The sequence below is a fragment of the Somniosus microcephalus genome, chromosome 3, assembly GCF_052327205.1.
Source record: "Somniosus microcephalus isolate GS21.2 chromosome 3, FLI_Smic_1.0, whole genome shotgun sequence".
NCBI classification, from domain to species: Eukaryota; Metazoa; Chordata; class Chondrichthyes; order Squaliformes; family Somniosidae; genus Somniosus; species Somniosus microcephalus.
In genome coordinates this window covers 222633065-222650077 of record NC_140989.1, presented here as the reverse complement: position 1 = coordinate 222650077, position 17013 = coordinate 222633065, and positions in this window count along the sequence as shown.

Genomic DNA, 17013 nt, shown 5'->3' with positions numbered 1-17013 from the left:
CCCGTCTTCCAGAATATCAAGTGGTTCTGGGGAATGACACTGAGTCGGAGACCCCTGATCTCCATGTGCCACTCTCCATATTTACTAAAGTAAAAGACTTGCATTTATATCGCGCCTTTCATCACCTCAGAATATCTCTAAGCACTTTTGAAGTGTAGTCACTGTTGTAATGTGGGAAACACGGTAGCCAATTTGCGCACAGCAAGGCCCCACAAACAGATATGAGAAACTGACCAGATAATCTGTTTTAGTAATGTTGATTGACAGATAAATATTGACTAGAACATCAGGGAGAATTCCCCTGCTCTTTGAAATAGTGCCATGGGATCTTTCACATCGACTTGATGGGGAAGACTGGGCCTCGGTTTAACATCTCATCTGAAAGACGGCACCTTCGACAGTGCAGCACCTCCTCAGTATTGCACTGGGAGTGTCATCCTGGATTTTTACCGTCCAGGTCAGGAGAACACAGCCCCAAGATCCCAATTGCTGAAAGGGCTGTACTTTTAGTCTTAACTGGAAACTCGCAGGATTCATGATGGTGGGCTCACTTCTACCACAGTGCTGGTGACTGCAGACTATTGTGTGCCTTGCCCATGTTGGCGGGATGGGATGCTATGAAATCTACTTAAGTGGTATTGATTTATTAGTCGCTTCCCTGCCATTCCCTCCAACCCCACCCCCCCCTAAATGGAAAAAAGTGCTGTGCTTAAAAAGGATGTTGGTTTTGTGAGATGCCCTCGTACCTGCATCAGTTCTGACAGTCAACCAGCTTCCAAACCCGCGACCTCTACCACTTAGAAGGACAAGGGCAGCAGACGCATGGGAACATCACCACCTACAAGTTCCCCTCCAAGCCACACACCAGCCTGACTTGGACCTGTATCGCCGTTCCTTCACTGTCGCTGGGCCAAAATCCTGGAACTCCGTTCCTAACAGCATTGTGGGTGTACCTATACCATATGGACTGCAGTGGTTCAAGAAGGCGGCTCACCACCATCTTCTCAAGGGCAATTAGGGATGGGCACTAAATGCAGGCCTAGCCAGCGACGCCCACATCCCATCAATGAATAAAAAAAAAGTCTGGAAGTTGGGGTTACCAGGGCTGTTGCCTCCTCTGCCTCTCCACAAGCGGCTCACACCCCCTCAACCCAGCAGGTTTACATTTATCCATCAATGTGAAGAGTGACTACAGTTCAACAATCACTGCAGTCTGTAAATGCTGTGCCTGCAGGCACGCATGCACGCGTAGAAATTTGTTTTTTTAACCTCTATACACATCTATGCACTTGACCATAAGATCCAGGCTGACGCACTCAGTGCAGTACTGAGGGAGTGCTGCACTGTCGGAGGTGCCGTCTTTGGGACGAGATGTTAAATTGAGGCCCTGTCTACCCTCTCAGGAGAACGTAAAAGATCCCATGGCTCTATTTCGAAGAAGAGTTCTCCCCGGCCAATATTTATCCCTCAACCAAAAATACAGATTATCTGGTCATTTATCTCAATGCTGTTTGTGGGACCTTGCTGTGCGCAAATTGGCTGGCGCGTTTCCGACATCACAGCAGCGACTATGCTTCAAAAGTTCTTAATTGGCTGTAAAGCTCTTTGGGACATGCTGAGGTTGTGAAAGGCGCTATATAAATGAAAGTTCTTTATATTCTCAACTGATCTCCACACAGTGGCCAAATCAGGGTGGGGGGGGAAGACACAGAATTTCTGCAGGGTCGTACGAACCAGCCAGCAACAGGGGAGAGGAGATGGCAGTGAAAACTGCTTGTAACTTAAGTTTGAATGTAAAAGAATGACTTTATTAAGGTTCGGCCTCTGAATAAGCCTCAGCTTCATGCTCTGGCTGGAGCAGTCTGCCTCAAACTGGTTGTCTAATTGACACATTGTCAGATACGGATTCTCAAGATGTTTCTAAATTATAAACTATTATGGAACACTGGATGGAAAAAAGGAAAGAAAGAATTTGCATTTCTATAGCGCCTTTCACGACCTCGGGATGTCCCAAAGCGCTTTACAGCCAAGGAAGTACTTTTTGAATTGTGGCCAATGTTGTAATGTAGGAAACACAGCAGCTATTTTGCGCACAGCAAGCTCCCACAAAGAGCAGTCTGATAATGACCAGATAATCTGGCGAAGGTGCGATATAAATCCAAGAACTTTCTTGGTGTCCTTCTCATGAATGCTGTTGACTTCCATCCCTCCCCTGCCGTCCCCTCCCCCATGGCCCGGCATCGCACAAGGTGAGTGTTTATTCAATATCCTGATATTTTTAAAAAAAAGCATAAACCTTCAGCAGAATGTAGCAGTCATTGTTGATCAGGAAATTACATTTCCTTTTCGATTGAGTGAGTGTCTCTGCTTTACAGCTGTATGTAAATATTGACTGGCGCACCTCACAGAATTCATTAGCTTCGTGAAGCTTCACGCTGCTTATCTGTATCTTTCTGTTTATCAGCAAGCAGTGTGTTTAAATCAGGACACCTCCCCCGAGATGGCTCAGTGGGTAAATGCACCTTCTAGTGTAGCGATGAGCCCGGGTTTGATCCCTGCTGTCTAATTAGCAGTAAAATCATCCAGGGTTCCCGCTCCTGGCACCATCCAGTGACTCCTGTTGGAAAGTCAGGTGAGGCCAGGGTTGGACTGGACCTGTCAACTAGCCTGTCAACACCCAGCCCCAGAGTCTTGAGCACATCATCGACGCTGGCACTTCTAATGCAGAGGTTTTTTTTGAAGATATGTTGGGGGATATAGCCCATATCCTAACTTGGACCAAGTCCCGTTCACCCATCACTCCTGTGCTCGCTGACCCACATTGGCTCCCAGTCTCACTTTTAAAATTATTATCCTTGTTTTCAAATCCCTCCCCATCTCTCTAACCTCCTACAACCCTCTGAGATCTCTGTGTTCCTCCAATTCTGGCCTCTTATACATCATTTCCCCCATTGGCGGCTGAACCTTCAGCTGCTTTGGCCCTAAGCTCTGGAATTCGCTCCCTAAACCTCTCTACCGCCCTCGCCTCTTTTTTAAGTTGCTCCTTAAAACCTACATCTATATCTCCTTCTGTGGCTCAGTATCAAATTTTGTTTGATAACACTCCTGTGAAGTCATAGAGTCATAGAGTTATACAGCACAGAAAGAGGCCCTTCGGCCCATCGTGTCTGCGCCGACCATCAACCCCTGTCCAGTCTAATCGCATTTTCCAGCATTTGGTCCATAGCCTTGTATGCAATGGCATTTCAAGTGCTCATCCAAATGCTTCTTGAATGTTATGAGGGTTCCTGCCTCTACCACCCTTTCAGGCAGTGAGTTCCAGATTCCAACCACCCTCTGGGTGAAAAAGTTCCTCCTCAAATCCCCTCTAAACCTCCTGCCCCTTACCTTGAATCTATGCCCCCTTGTTATTGACCCCCCTACTAAGGGGAAAAGTTCCTCTTTATCTACCCTATCTATGCCCCTCATCATTTTGTACATCTCAATCAGGTCCCCCTCAGCCTTCTTTGCTCCAAGGAAAACAACCCCAGCCTGTTTAGTCTTTCTTCATAGCTGAGGTGCTCCATCCCAGGTAACATCCTGGTGAACCTTCTCTGCACCCTCTCCAAAGCAATCACATCCTTCCTATAGTGAGGCGACCAGAACTGCACACAGTACTCCAGCTGTGGCCTCACCAGCGTTTTGTACAGCTCCATCATAACCTCCCTGCTCTTATATTCTATGCCTCGGCTAATGAAGGCAAGTATCCCATATGCCTTTTTAACCACCTTATCTACCTGTTCTGCTGCCTTCAGGGATCTATGTACATGTACACCAAGGTCCCTCTGATCCTCTGTACTTCCTAGGGTCCTACCACTCATTGTGTATTCCCTTGCCTTATTTGTCTGTCCAAAATGCATCACCTCGCACTTTTCAGGGTTAAATTCCATTTGCCACTTTTCCGCCCATCTGACCAACCCGTTTATATTGTCCTGTAGCCTGAGGCTTTCCTCCTCGCAATTTACCACCCCACCAATTTTCGTGTCATCTGCGAACTTACTGATCATACCTTTTACATTCTCATCCAAATCATTTATGTAGATCACAAACAGCAAGGGTCCCAGCACCGATCCCTGAGGTACCCCACTGGACACAGGCTTCCAGTCACAAAAGCAACCTTCGACCATCACCCTCTGCCTCCTGCCACTCAGCCAGTTTAGGATCCAACGCGCCAAGGCACCCTGGATCCCATGGGCTCTTACCTTCTTGACCAGTCTCCTATGCGGGACTTTGTCAAAAGCTTTACTGAAATCCATGTAAACCACATCCACAGCATTTCCCTCATCCACACACCTAGTCACCCCCTCGAAAAATTCAATCAGATTGGTCAGACATGATTTACCCTTGACAAAGCCATGCTGACTATCCCCGATTAATCCTTGCCTCTCCAAGTGGAGACTAATTTTGTCCCTCAGAATTTTTTCCAATAATTTCCAACCACAGATGTTAGGCTCACTGGCCTGTAATTCCCTGGTTTATCCCTGCTACCCTTCTTGAATAATGGTACTACGTTAGCTGTTCTCCAGTCCTCTGGTACATCCCCTGTGGCCAGAGAGGTTCTGAAAATTTGTGTCAGAGCCCCTGCAATCTCTTCCTTTGCCTCACACAACAGCCTGGGATACATCTCGTCCGGGCCTGGGGATTTATCCACTTTTTGGCCTGCTAAAACCGCTAGTACCTCTTCCCTCTCGATGCTAATATGTTCAAGTATGTCACAGTCCCCTTGCCCGATTTCTATGCCTACATCGTCTTTCTCCATAGTGAACACAGATGCAAAAAATTCATTTAAAACCCCGCCTACATCATCTGGCTCTACACACAGATTGCCACTTTGGTCCCTAATGGGCCCTCCCCTTTCCCTGGTTATCCTCTTGCCCTTAATATACTTATAAAACATCTTAGGATTTTCCTTTATTTTGCTCGCCAGTGTTATTTCATGGCCCCTCCTCGCCCTCCTAATTTCTTTTTTAAGTATGCCCCTGCACTTTTTATACTCCTCTAGGGCTTCCTCTGTCTTTAGTCTTTTGTAACTGCCAAAAGCCCCCCTTTTTTTCCTAATGCATTTTTGTATATCCCTTGTCATCCAAGGTTCCCTTTGCTTGTTGGTCCCACCCTTGACCTTTACAGGAACATGTTGGCGTTGTACTCTCTCTATTTCCCTTCTGAAAGTCTCCCACTGCTTTGATGTGGATTTTCCTATAAGTAGCTGCTCCCAGTCCACTTTGGCCAGATCCTGCCTTATCATATTAAAATCGGCCTTTCCCCAATTTAGAACCCTTATTTCCGGGCCGTCTTTGTCTTTTTCCATGACCACCTTAAATCTCACCGAATTATGGTCACTGTCGCCAAAATGCTCTCCTACTGACACTTCCACCACTTGCCCGGCTACATTCCCTAGAATTAGGTCCAGTACCGCCCCCTCTCTTGTAGGACTTTCTACATGCTGGCTCAAAAAGCTCTCCTGGATGCACTTTAAGAATTCTGCACCCTCTAAGCCTTTCACACTCTGACTATCCCAATTAATATTGGGGAAGTTGAAATCCCCCACTATTATTACCCTATTATTTTCGCACTTCTCTGAGATTTGCCTACATATCTGTTCCTCTATCTCCCCCTGACTGTTTGCGGGCCTATAGTACACTCCCAGCAAAGTGCTTGCCCCCTTTTTGTTTTTAAGTTCTACCCATATGGCCTCATTAGAGGAACCCGCTAATATATCATCCCTCCTTACAGCAGTAATTGATTCATTAATTAATATTGCAACACCCCCTCCCCTTTTGCACCCCCCTCTGTCTCGCCTGAAGATTCTATACCCCGGAATATTGAGCTGCCAGTCCTGACTCTCCCTCAACCATGTCTCCGTGATAGCAACAATATCGTACTCCCATGTGTTCAACAACAACTTCAGTTCATCCACCTTATTTGCAAGACTCCTTGCATTAAAATAAATGCCTTCCAGCCTTGCCATATTCCCTTTTGCCTTCACATATTTGCTCTGCCTTCCCAGCTGACTTGTTTTTTCCTCCGTATTTGGCTGTAAATCACCCTCTACTATAGTTCCACTCTGTATCCCATCCCCCTGCCAAGTTAGTTTAAACCCCCCCCAGCAGTGCTAGCAAACCTCCCCGCAAGGATATTGGTCCCCCTCTGGTTCAGGTGTAAACCGTCCGACTTGTACAAGTCCCACCTTTCCCAGAAGCAGACCCAGTGATCCAGGAAACTAAAGCCCTCCCTCCTGCACCATCCCTTTAGCCACGCATTCATCTGTTCTATCTTCCTATTCCTATACTCACTAGCCCATGGCACCGGGAGTAATCCAGAGATTACAACCTTTGAGGTCCTGCTCTTTAATCTTCTACCTTGCTCCCTAAATTCTTGCTGCAGGACCTCATCCCTCTTTTTATCTATGTCGTTGGTACCAATGTGGACCACGACCTCTGGCTGTTCACCCTCCCCCTCCAGAATGCCCTGCAGCTGCTCAGTGACATCCTTGACCCTGGCACCAGGGAGGCAAATGCCTTGGGACATTTTACTATGTTAAAGGCGTTCTATAAATGCAAGTTATTGTTATTGTATATGCATTTTCAACAGCTGTTTGACAACTTGCCGCATTATAAGCTTGTCAATAAAATGTACGCACTTGGTATTAAAAGGAGTATGGTAGCATTGTCAGGGATTTGGTTAAAGGACAGAAAAAGAATAGTGATTAATGGATGTTTCTCAGACTGGAAGGATGTAAACAATGGTGTCCCTTTGGGACCTATAAAGTGATCTAGACATAAGTATAGGGAATATTATATCAAAGTCTGCAAAAATAGGGAGCATCGTTAACTGTGAAGAGGACTGTAAGTGACATAAAGAGGACATAGGTTAGTAGATTGTGCAGATAATGCCTGCTGAAACTCAAGGTGGAGAAATATGAGGTTGTGGCGGTACCACTGGTTGTCCCTTACATTGAGATACATAATTCCCTTTAACTTACCTTACTGTATGTGTCTGTTATTATACTCAGGCTTCTCTCCTGTACTCTGCGTCATGACATCAGAGCTCGGAACCTTCCAACAGTAGAGCTCTGAACCTGCTGGCAGTTGAGCTCGGAACCTGCTGGCAGTTGAGCTGGGAAACTTCTAGTTAGTCCTCGTGGAGTCCCCGCTGGGACAAGACCTATACCACGGTGCTCCTACAGTCAGCCATCTTACCTGATGTAATTAGTCTGTTCCTGTAAATAAACAACTTGTTAATAGTTCGTCGAAGTCAAACTCTCTTATTTAGTGGCGATCTACACGAACCGCTACATTGGTGACCCAACGACGTGAGTACGGGAGCTCATCAATTCCAACACTACAATTGGTGAACCCATATCCGTGAACGATTTTCACGGTAGCAACGCACGCCTGAACCTTGTCTTCCCACAAGACGACCGACGCACAACCGACAAACAACCACGGAACAGCAACCGCCTCACTCCGCCAAAGGCGACCCCATCTTTGCGAACGTATTCGCAAGGTAAGCGCAGCCTGGAGCAGATCCCGTTTGACACGGACAAACCTCAACTGGACCCCGTTCATTTTTTTTTGTGAGCAATTTTCATAAAAGAAGCATGCCATGGAAGCACCAGCCGTTTTGCTGTCGCTACCGCAATCCAGGGAGCCACAGTCTCCCTCGTGCTTTATACCGGTAGAAGCCCCGTTCGACAAGGACATCGACGCGGCTCCGACCACGCACTTGCTCACAGTCCCCGTACTCGTCTTTCCTACCGCCACATGGATCGTCCGCCTCTACGTCCACAGCGACAGCAAGTATAAATCTCTCCAAGCGCGGGGTATAGCATGTTCGGGCCCACAAAATCGGAGCGCGCCCTGCGGGGATACTACGAGGACCCATCCCTCGTGAACCACGAGGACCCATCCCTCGCGAACCATGAGGACCCATCCCTCGCGAAAAACGACGACTCCTTCTCCGCTGACGACACATCAGCCCTTCAGCCTGCTGGTTGTGTTACCTACTACACGATTCGGTGTGAACAAAAGGCGTGCCGCCCTCCCGGCTGTTTTCTCCTAAATCTACAACTGTTACAAGTGTTGTTGCCCTCCAGGCAGAGTTAACCCCTCCTGAAAGCAACAACAACCTGGACCATTGCCGCCCTTTCTCCAGTTTTCCCTTTAACAAACGCAAATGTCTACTGAAGCTGCACACATTGAGGACGGGTCCAACGGGCATCCTGCGGCCGCGATCAGCCACGTGAAAGTTGCTAGCCTCACCGATCACAGGTTAACGCAGTAACTCTTCACCCTCTGTTGTGTTAATGTCGTAGCACTATGGCATGCACCATTCTGCGTGTTCCAGCCTCCTGAAGGTTTCGCTCACCTGTCGGCGAGTTCACTCACCTCACCTGTCAAGTCCTTCTGGAACGTTCGTTTGGTGTTCCTGCAGAGTTCGTTATAACAAGGACTTGTTCCAACATCAACAGAGTCATCGCCCGCGTCCACCCAACCTGCCCGTCACTCTGACAAGGCCTGCTGTTTCGCACATCTCCACGGTCCTTCGCCTGATCCAGACACTTTATTCGCCACGACGCGCGTACGGATCCCCTCACGAGCAGCATCTTCGGAACTCGCTCGCCAAGCCGAGACAGCACGACCGCCGAGACCACCGGCTCGTCAGACCATCTCATCCTTGGACTTTCGTTAAAGCAATTTCTGGGGGGGCCTATGTGGCGGTACCACTGGTTGTCCCTTACATTGAGATACATAATTCCCTTTAACTCACCTTACTGTATGTGTCTGTTACTATACTCCGGCTTCTCTCTTGTACTCTGCGTCATGACATCAGAGCTCGGAACCTTCCAACAGTTGAGCTCGGAACCTGCTGGCAGTTGAGCTCGGAACCTGCTGGCAGTTGAGCTGGGAAACTTCTAGTTAGTCCTCGTGGAGTCCCCGCTGGGACAAGACCTATACCACGGTGCTCCTACAGTCGGCCATCTTACCTGCCATCTTACCTGAGGTAATTAGTCTGTTCCTGTAAATAAACAACTTGTTAATAGTTCGTCGAAGTCAAACTCTCTTATTTAGTGGCGATCTACACAAACCGCTACAAGGTAATACATTTTGAGAGGAAGAATAAGGAGAGGACATATAAACTAAATAGTAAAACTTAAAATGGAGTAGAGGAGCAGAGAGCTTTAAGGGTTCAGATACACACATCTTTAGAAATAGGTATCAAAAAATAGGATCTTAAGTTTTGTAAACAGGCATTGAGTTCAGAAGCAAAGAGGCACTGATAAACTTATACAAGTCAACAGTTAGGCCCCAGTTACAATATTGTGTCCAGTTTTTGGCGCCTTACTTTAGAACAGCGTCGTCCAATAGAAATGGCTGACTAGTCACAGGTGTTACTACGGTGACACTGTATTAGCCACATGCACTAATTTTAGTAGAAAACATCTTGCACACAATGCAGGTAAATGTACCTCGTGTATATTTACTGATCAAGCGTCTACCACTATTCACTGTGAAACTTTGCAGTCTTCCTCGTTCACCAAGGTTTGGAATTCTGGCGTGAACTTATCAGACACAATGCATCAATACTACTGAAAGAACTCTCGGGATATTCTAAACAGTTGCTATTTAGAGGGGATCCCGGTAGCTTTAGACTTGTGGATTGCTGTTTAGTGTGTCCCACTGACTCAAATGCTTGTGCTGGTCTCCTGTGCATAGGGCATCCTGGTTGCAGCAGGAATAGTTGGGCTCCCTATTCATCTTTTAACAACGAAGGAGAATAACAGAATGTATCTGACGTTATAGGTATGGTGGTGTAGTGGTTATGTTACTGGGCTAATAATCCAGTAGAACGTGAGGTTAAATCTCACCCAGCGGCAGTGTGAGAATTTGAATTCAATTTTTAAAAAATTGCTGGGACAATTGGAGCTTTCAACACTGAGATCGATAGATTTTTGTTTGGTAATGTCATCGAGAGATATGGAGCGAAGGCTCCAGTTGAGTTGAGGTGCAGATCAGCCATGATCTGACTGAATGATGGAGCAGGCTGGAGGGGCTGAATGGCCCACTCTGGTTCCTAATGTTCCTAGACTGCTTGCCAAGTGCTGGACGGATGTCAGTTTTGTGGAACATTGAAGTTACTGGTGGTGATGAACAGGGCTAAGCCTCCTGAAGGATTCTCACGTTCCCATCAGCTTTTCCAGCCACCGCCTTCTGAGGACCCGAGCCTGAATCCCAATGTAGGCTCATCTGTTACTTGTCAAAGGGCCTCTCGCCTTCTGTAAGGCTCTCCGCCGACTCCCATCACGCTGTTGGCAGCGATCGGAAATTGAAATCCATTTTTCACATTAATCTCGAGGCTAATCCATTCTTTTCTTCGCCCAAGAAATAGTCTTAAACAGCCTAAATCTGTACATCTAGTTGCCATGGTGATTTCTATGGCTACTGGCTCCTGACAGGAAATGACAGCCGAATCCAACAGGATATTGCATGCGTTTTTGCTCCCGGCCTGGATCCAGAATTGTCCAAAAATTCTGATAAGGAGGCAGCTGCTGCATGGATCTAATAATGAAGTGTCATTTTCTGAATACTTTCAAAGAGATGATACCAGGGAATGTTATCCTGCTGAGTACTTATCAGATCAGGGGGTGATCCTGCACAGCCAACGCAATATCTTAGAGCTTTAAAAACGACTTTACTGCCTCACTGTGTGCTGCGGCTGTGACTGATGAGATCAGATTATGACTGGGCACTAGGCAGTTATTACTGCAGAGCTATAGCAATCGGCACTCGGCAAAGAATGTATCGGTGGGCTTTGCTAGATTGTTCTTCCTTCCCGAGAAGTCCAGCATTTGGACAGACTTGGCTTAAAGTGGGAGCTCCTCCACCCGCACCCCTTTGAAACATTGAACCGGTGGGGCCCACCGACTGGCTTAGCGGCTAAACGCGCGTGAGACCGAACCTGGAAAGATTCCAGGTTCCACCTCTGCTCCTAGCTCCCAAAGAGTCGCTGTCAGTTTGACCAGCAGTGGGGCAGGTGCACTACTACAACAACTTGCATTTCCACAGTGCCTTTAACGTAGTAAAATGCCCCAAGGTGCTTCACAGGAGTGTGATCAAAAATCGACAAGGAGCCACATAAGGAGATATTAGGACAGGTGCTTGGTTTAAGGAGCTTCATAAAGGAGGAGAGAGAGGTAGGGAGGCGGAGAAATTTAGGGAGGGAATTCCAGAGCTTAGGGCCTGGACAGCTGAAGGCACGGCCACCAATGGTGGTGCGATGAAAATTGGGGATGTGCAAGATGCCAGAATTGGCGGAGTACAGAGGTCTGGGAGGGTTGTAGGGCTGAGGGAGGCTATGGAGATAGGGAGGGGTGAGACAATGGAGTGGTTATGAACACGAGGATAAGAATTTTGAATTTGAGGTGTTGCCGGACTGGGAGCCAACGTAGGTCAGCGAGCACAGGGGTGATGGGTGAACAGGAGTTGGTAAGGTTGCCGTTGGTGGCCTGTGCTAGGATGGGGGGAATTCAGCCCCCGATCATTCATCTCATGGCCCCTCAGCTGGCAACTGCCCAAGTGTGGGTATTGGCTGAGGGTGGTATGGCGTTCTGTTTGATACTCCCTGTGCTTGAATCGATTGCCAGCTATCAGTTGAGGCTTGCACCTGAAGGAATAATCACCTGGGGAAGGTAATGGTGGCCCCCTGCCTTTACAGCCATAGAAGGTGTGAATCAGTACCTTCACAGCACAATATATATAGCACCTTTTAAAGGTAGCCGTGAAAGGGAAAGAAAAGACTTCTATTTCAGAGTAACTGACTGTATCTCTGCTGATAATCCAGCTCCCTCACAATGTCACTAATCGGCCCCTCCCCCCAGCACCCTGTGTTGGTCACTAGAGGCTAGTAATTACAGTTGGTGATATTAGTGGGTGAGCACTTAAAGCATTGATGTGACATTTTTCTGCCTGGTGCTCTAACAGAGGCAGTAAAATGTGGTTAACATCTCTGTTAAAATAGAGAACAGAGGAATGTTATATGAATGTGTTAAATGTTCTGCATTATTTTCATTGACAGTAAAATATACGATTACTATATCTACTGATGCGACTGTAACTCCCCTGCATTGATAACGTCTGTAGCCAGTTAGTTACTGGTTGATTTTTAACCAGGTGGCTAAACACAAGTGGGATGAGGAAATGAGATAAAGACTCAATGAAGATACGAAATAACAACAGAAAATGCTGGAAAAACTCAGCAGGCCAGGCAACATCCGTGGAGAGAAATTAGAGTCAACGTTTCGGGTCAAAACCCTTTGTCAAGACTAAAGAGGCACAGGGAATGAAATAGATTAAGAGGCCAGGCTGGGAGAGAACAAAAGAAGAGACATTAAGAGGTATTCAAAACGAGACGAGATGGTGGTAGGACTAGTGGAGACAAAAGACAGCTCTAGATTAGGTGTGAAATGCGCTGGCTGGGATCCGGAGGTCAACAGTAGAACATCTTTTTAGTTCCCTGGTGTGAATTGGGCCGTATGGGTGGCACAAACCAAAATGCTCTTTCCAATGTAGCCCCCCAGCCCCAGAAACTATCTCGAAGTGTGCTACTGAACGCTATCAGTCAGTCTAGGCTCAATGGCAACATCCTCTAGAGCTCCTCTCCCGAGGTCCCTCTAGTTTGCCACCTTCCCCTCTGCTTACCAAAGTTTCCTCAACCCCTGTTCTTAGATGGAGGCTCCAGATTCCCCCCTGCAAGTTGATGTTGGGACACATGGCCGAATCCTAGTGGCCAACTCTCTCTCCATTCTAGCCGCTCCTTCCATTTTAGTCATTTGGAACTGGAGTTGCCAACTCTGGTTGGATGTATTCCTGGAGGTTTCATCACATGACCCTACCCCTCCAAGTGCCCCGCCCCCCCACACCCCTGTCATTGGTCCCCCGACATGTCCATCCTCGCTGAGCACCATCTCCCCTCTCCACCCACCCCCCCGCCCCCCACTGATTGGAGAGCAAACAGACTCTTCCTTACCCGATTAAATGATTCTTGACTAAGTCAAATAACCTCCTGGCCGCCAGTATTTTTATAACTAACATACAAATGTTCAAAGAAAAAAAAATTACACACACTATTTTTTAAAGCCCTTGTGATTTTTCTCCTGGTTTTCTGCTTGCAGCAGTGTCTGGGAGATTAATCTTTTATTCCTGGAGACTCCAAGACAATCCTGGGAGGGTTGGCAACCCTAGCTGGACCTTCAGTGCGCTCTGTACATGTTGCAGGTTGACCTGGTGAGTGAGGGAGTGGGGTGGGGGGGCTGGGGGGATGTCACCAGGACTCTGGCCATTGCCTGTTGTGATTTGACGTGAGCAGCATCGGCGCAGTACCGAGTGGCATCACCTCCGTAGAACACTGAGGAGTAAACTTTGCTGAACCAGGACCTGGTGAGGGAAAGGAAAAGAGGGAAGCATCTAGTCCAGTTACAATGTCATGCAGTGGGTGCTCACTGTCCAGGCTAGAAGATCCCAGCTTCACTTTCTGCTCTGTGCTGTATTTGCTGATCTCAAAAGTCACATGGACACAGGCCGTTCGGCCCAACCAGTCCCTGCCAGCATCTGCAATCCACGTGAGCAAATAGTCCAAATCACATTTACCCATCCTCTTCCCATATCCCTGCATCCCCTTTCCTCTAATCTGAAATGTTGGTCTAGTTTCTGCCGCAGCCAGTAAACCTGGCAGTGAATTCCACAGCCTCACAGCTCCCTGTGTGAAGAGGTTTTTCCTGTCCTCTGTCCTAAATCTCTTCCATTTAATCTTGTATCTATGGCCCCTTGTTCTTGGCCCCTCAACTACTGGAAACAGTCTGATTTTATCTGCTCTGCCCCATCCTTTCACAATTTTGAACACTTCTATCATATTACCCCATAATCTGTGTTTTTCAAGTCTTTATATTTGTATTTCCTCATACCAGGCAGCATTCGAGTGAATCTGGGTTGTGTCCTCTCTAAAGCCTGAATATCCTTCCTATAGTGTGGAGCCCAGTACTGCATACAGTACTCTGAGGTCTTAAATAGGCTCAGCATTACCTCTTGGCTTATATATTCTATACCTAACCTTCCATTAGCTTTAAGAGGTGGGAGTCGGGACACTACAACAACAACAACAATGTGTGCCTTTAACATAGTAAAACATCCCAAGGTGCTTCACGGGAACATTATGAAACAAAATTTGACACCGAGCCACATAAGGAGGCATTAGGACAGGTGAGGGTAGCTTTTACGGTGCGTCTTAAAGGAAGAAAAAATGTAGAAGTTTGGAGGGAATTCCAGTGCTTGGGGCCAAGATAGCTGAAGGAACGGCTGCCAATGGTGGAGCAATTAAAATTGCAGATGGACAAGAGGGCCGGATTGGAGGAGCGTAGATATCGGAGGGTTGTAGGGCTGGAGAATGCTCCAGACATAGGGAGGGGCGAGGCCATGGAGGGATTTGAAAACAAGGATGAGAATTTTGAAATCGAGGCGTTGCTGGACCGGGAGCCAATGTAGGTCAGCAAGCACAGGGGTGATGGGTGAATGGCACTTGGTGCATTTGGTCTCAGCCTTGGGATGGGAAGTTCAGCCAGGGTTCCTGTTCCTGCTCCTGTTCACTGCCTGTGACTCTTGCTGGAAAGTGCACTTGCAGGGGGAAATCAGAACTCATGCCCAATTATGATGGAAGAGCTTGGTGACACTCGCTGTCATGTAAGGAACGGTCACTAAGGTGAGGTAATAGAGGGCTCCTCCTGCTCCCAGGATGGGTCACCACCTTCAGGAGAGGGGTAAGAATTAGCAGGGTAAAATGTATATAAATTGCTACCCTGTCAGCTCTGGATGGGATTAAAGGGTTCATTCTGCTGAAGTGAATTCTTAAGGATATGTGTGTGTGTAATTTTAGAAACAGAAAGAGATTAAACAAACAAGTATTCCAATACAGAGTGAAACCTGAGCTGGATTTGGGCAGCAGCAGGGTTTGGCTTTGTTTATGCATCAAGGCCAATGTGCCATCCCTTCAACCTCACCCATTTTCTGAGTGTAAGGTAATACGCTGGCAGGTTCCACCAGGACATGCCAGAGAGAGAGCATGATAAAGAGGGTGACGGAGAGGCAAAAGATAGAGACAATGAGAGAGAGTCAGACACCGGGAGAAAGAGAGAGGAAGAGATACAGTGATAGTGAGAAAGAGAGATAGACAAAGAAAAAGTGAGAAAAAGAGTGAAACTGTGAGAGCGACGAATGGAGAGAGACAGCAAGAGAAAGAGAGAAAGAGACAGTGAGTGTTATTGAGAAAGACAGATGGAGAAAGAGGCAGGCAGCAAGAAAGATGGTGAGAAACAAAGATTGAGACGGAAACAGTAGGAGACAGAATTAGAGAGAGCAGGAGAGACACACATGCAGAGGACAAGACATCGTTAGCGGCAGACGGTGAGATAGTTGGACACTAAGACAGTTGGGGGGAGAGGGTGAGACAGTAAGAGACGCACAGTAGAAAGAACGATGGTGCAAGACAAACTGAGTGTGTATGAAGAAGAAAATGAGACACAGAAAGCATGACACAATGAAACAGACAGAGACAGACAACTGGACACATTGAGGGAAGAACTGCTGTGTGCTAAAATCATAAACCCATGTAGAAAGAATGGATTTACAATTGTTTTACATGCAGGGGAAATCTGCCCCTGCCCTATGGAGAGAGAACAGAGGAAGAGGAGGAGAGATACAGACAGACACACAGCTGGGGGAGAGAGAAAGAAATAAAGAACTTGCATTTATATAGCGCTTTTCACAACCTCAGGATGTCCCGAAGCACTTTACAGCCAATGAAGTACTTTTGAAGTGTAGTCACTGTTGTAATGTAGGAAACGCGGCAGCCAATTTGTGCACAGCAAGCTCCCACAAACAGCAATGTGTTAATGACCAGATAATCTGTTTTAATGATGTTGGTTGAGAGATAAATATTGGCCAGGACACTGGGGAGAAGTCCCCTGCTCCTCTTCAAAATAGAGTCATGGGATCTTTTATGTCCACCTGAGAGGACAGATGGGGTTTAATGTCATATCTGAAAGATGGCACCTCTGACAATACAGCTCTCCCTCAGTACCGCTCAGTGGTGTTGGCCTAAATTTTGTGCTTAAGCCTCTGAAGTGGCGAAAGAGAGAAGCAGATAATAGAGACAAAGGTATCTGTGCTGCATTCTGTAACTGGGAGTCTTCAAACTTAAAGTGCAGAATGAAACCAACAGTGTGCTTCAAGTCTGATCTCAGAAGAGCGCCCTTACTAGCACCAGTGTGCCATTTCCTTCTTTGCACCAGTCCCTATTCTTGCTGAGTGAGGTTGCCAATCTGTGCTACACAGTGCTGCCTTTGGGCTGGGTTTGTACCCAAGCCCCAGTGCTGAAGTGCTAACTCACTGCCCTGCCAAGGCCAGAGGGACAAGTGGTCCTCTATCTTATAGATAAAAAAAAATTCAGAGAAATGGTCACCTGTCAAGTATTTATTTAAAGGCAAGGAGTGTTTAGAGGGAGCGTTCTCGTGTTCTGATTAAAACAGTTGTCGTTAATTTCCTCGGTTGGGGGGGAGGGGTTCCTCCCGACCGGCCAGCGTAACTTCGACGGTCTCCACGGTTTTTCTGCATTTGCGCCGATCGGTTACACCGACCCATCGGGAGAATTCCCTGAGGAAATTCCTGGCCCAAACATATCAAGAATGGGGGTAATTTTCTGCAGCATTTTCAGCTGCCGGCATCTTCTCCCAAGGCGGGTAGGTTGGGTGGGTGGGGTCTGACTGCTCATGCTTAACTCCCAGGCTGCCAACTCCTAGACTGCCAACTGTTCTCCTTAGAGCAAAGAAGATTAAGAGGAGATTAATAGAGGAGTTCAATATTATGAGGGGTTTTGATGGAGTAGATGGGGACAAGCCATTTCCACTGGCAGGAGGGTCAGATGAGG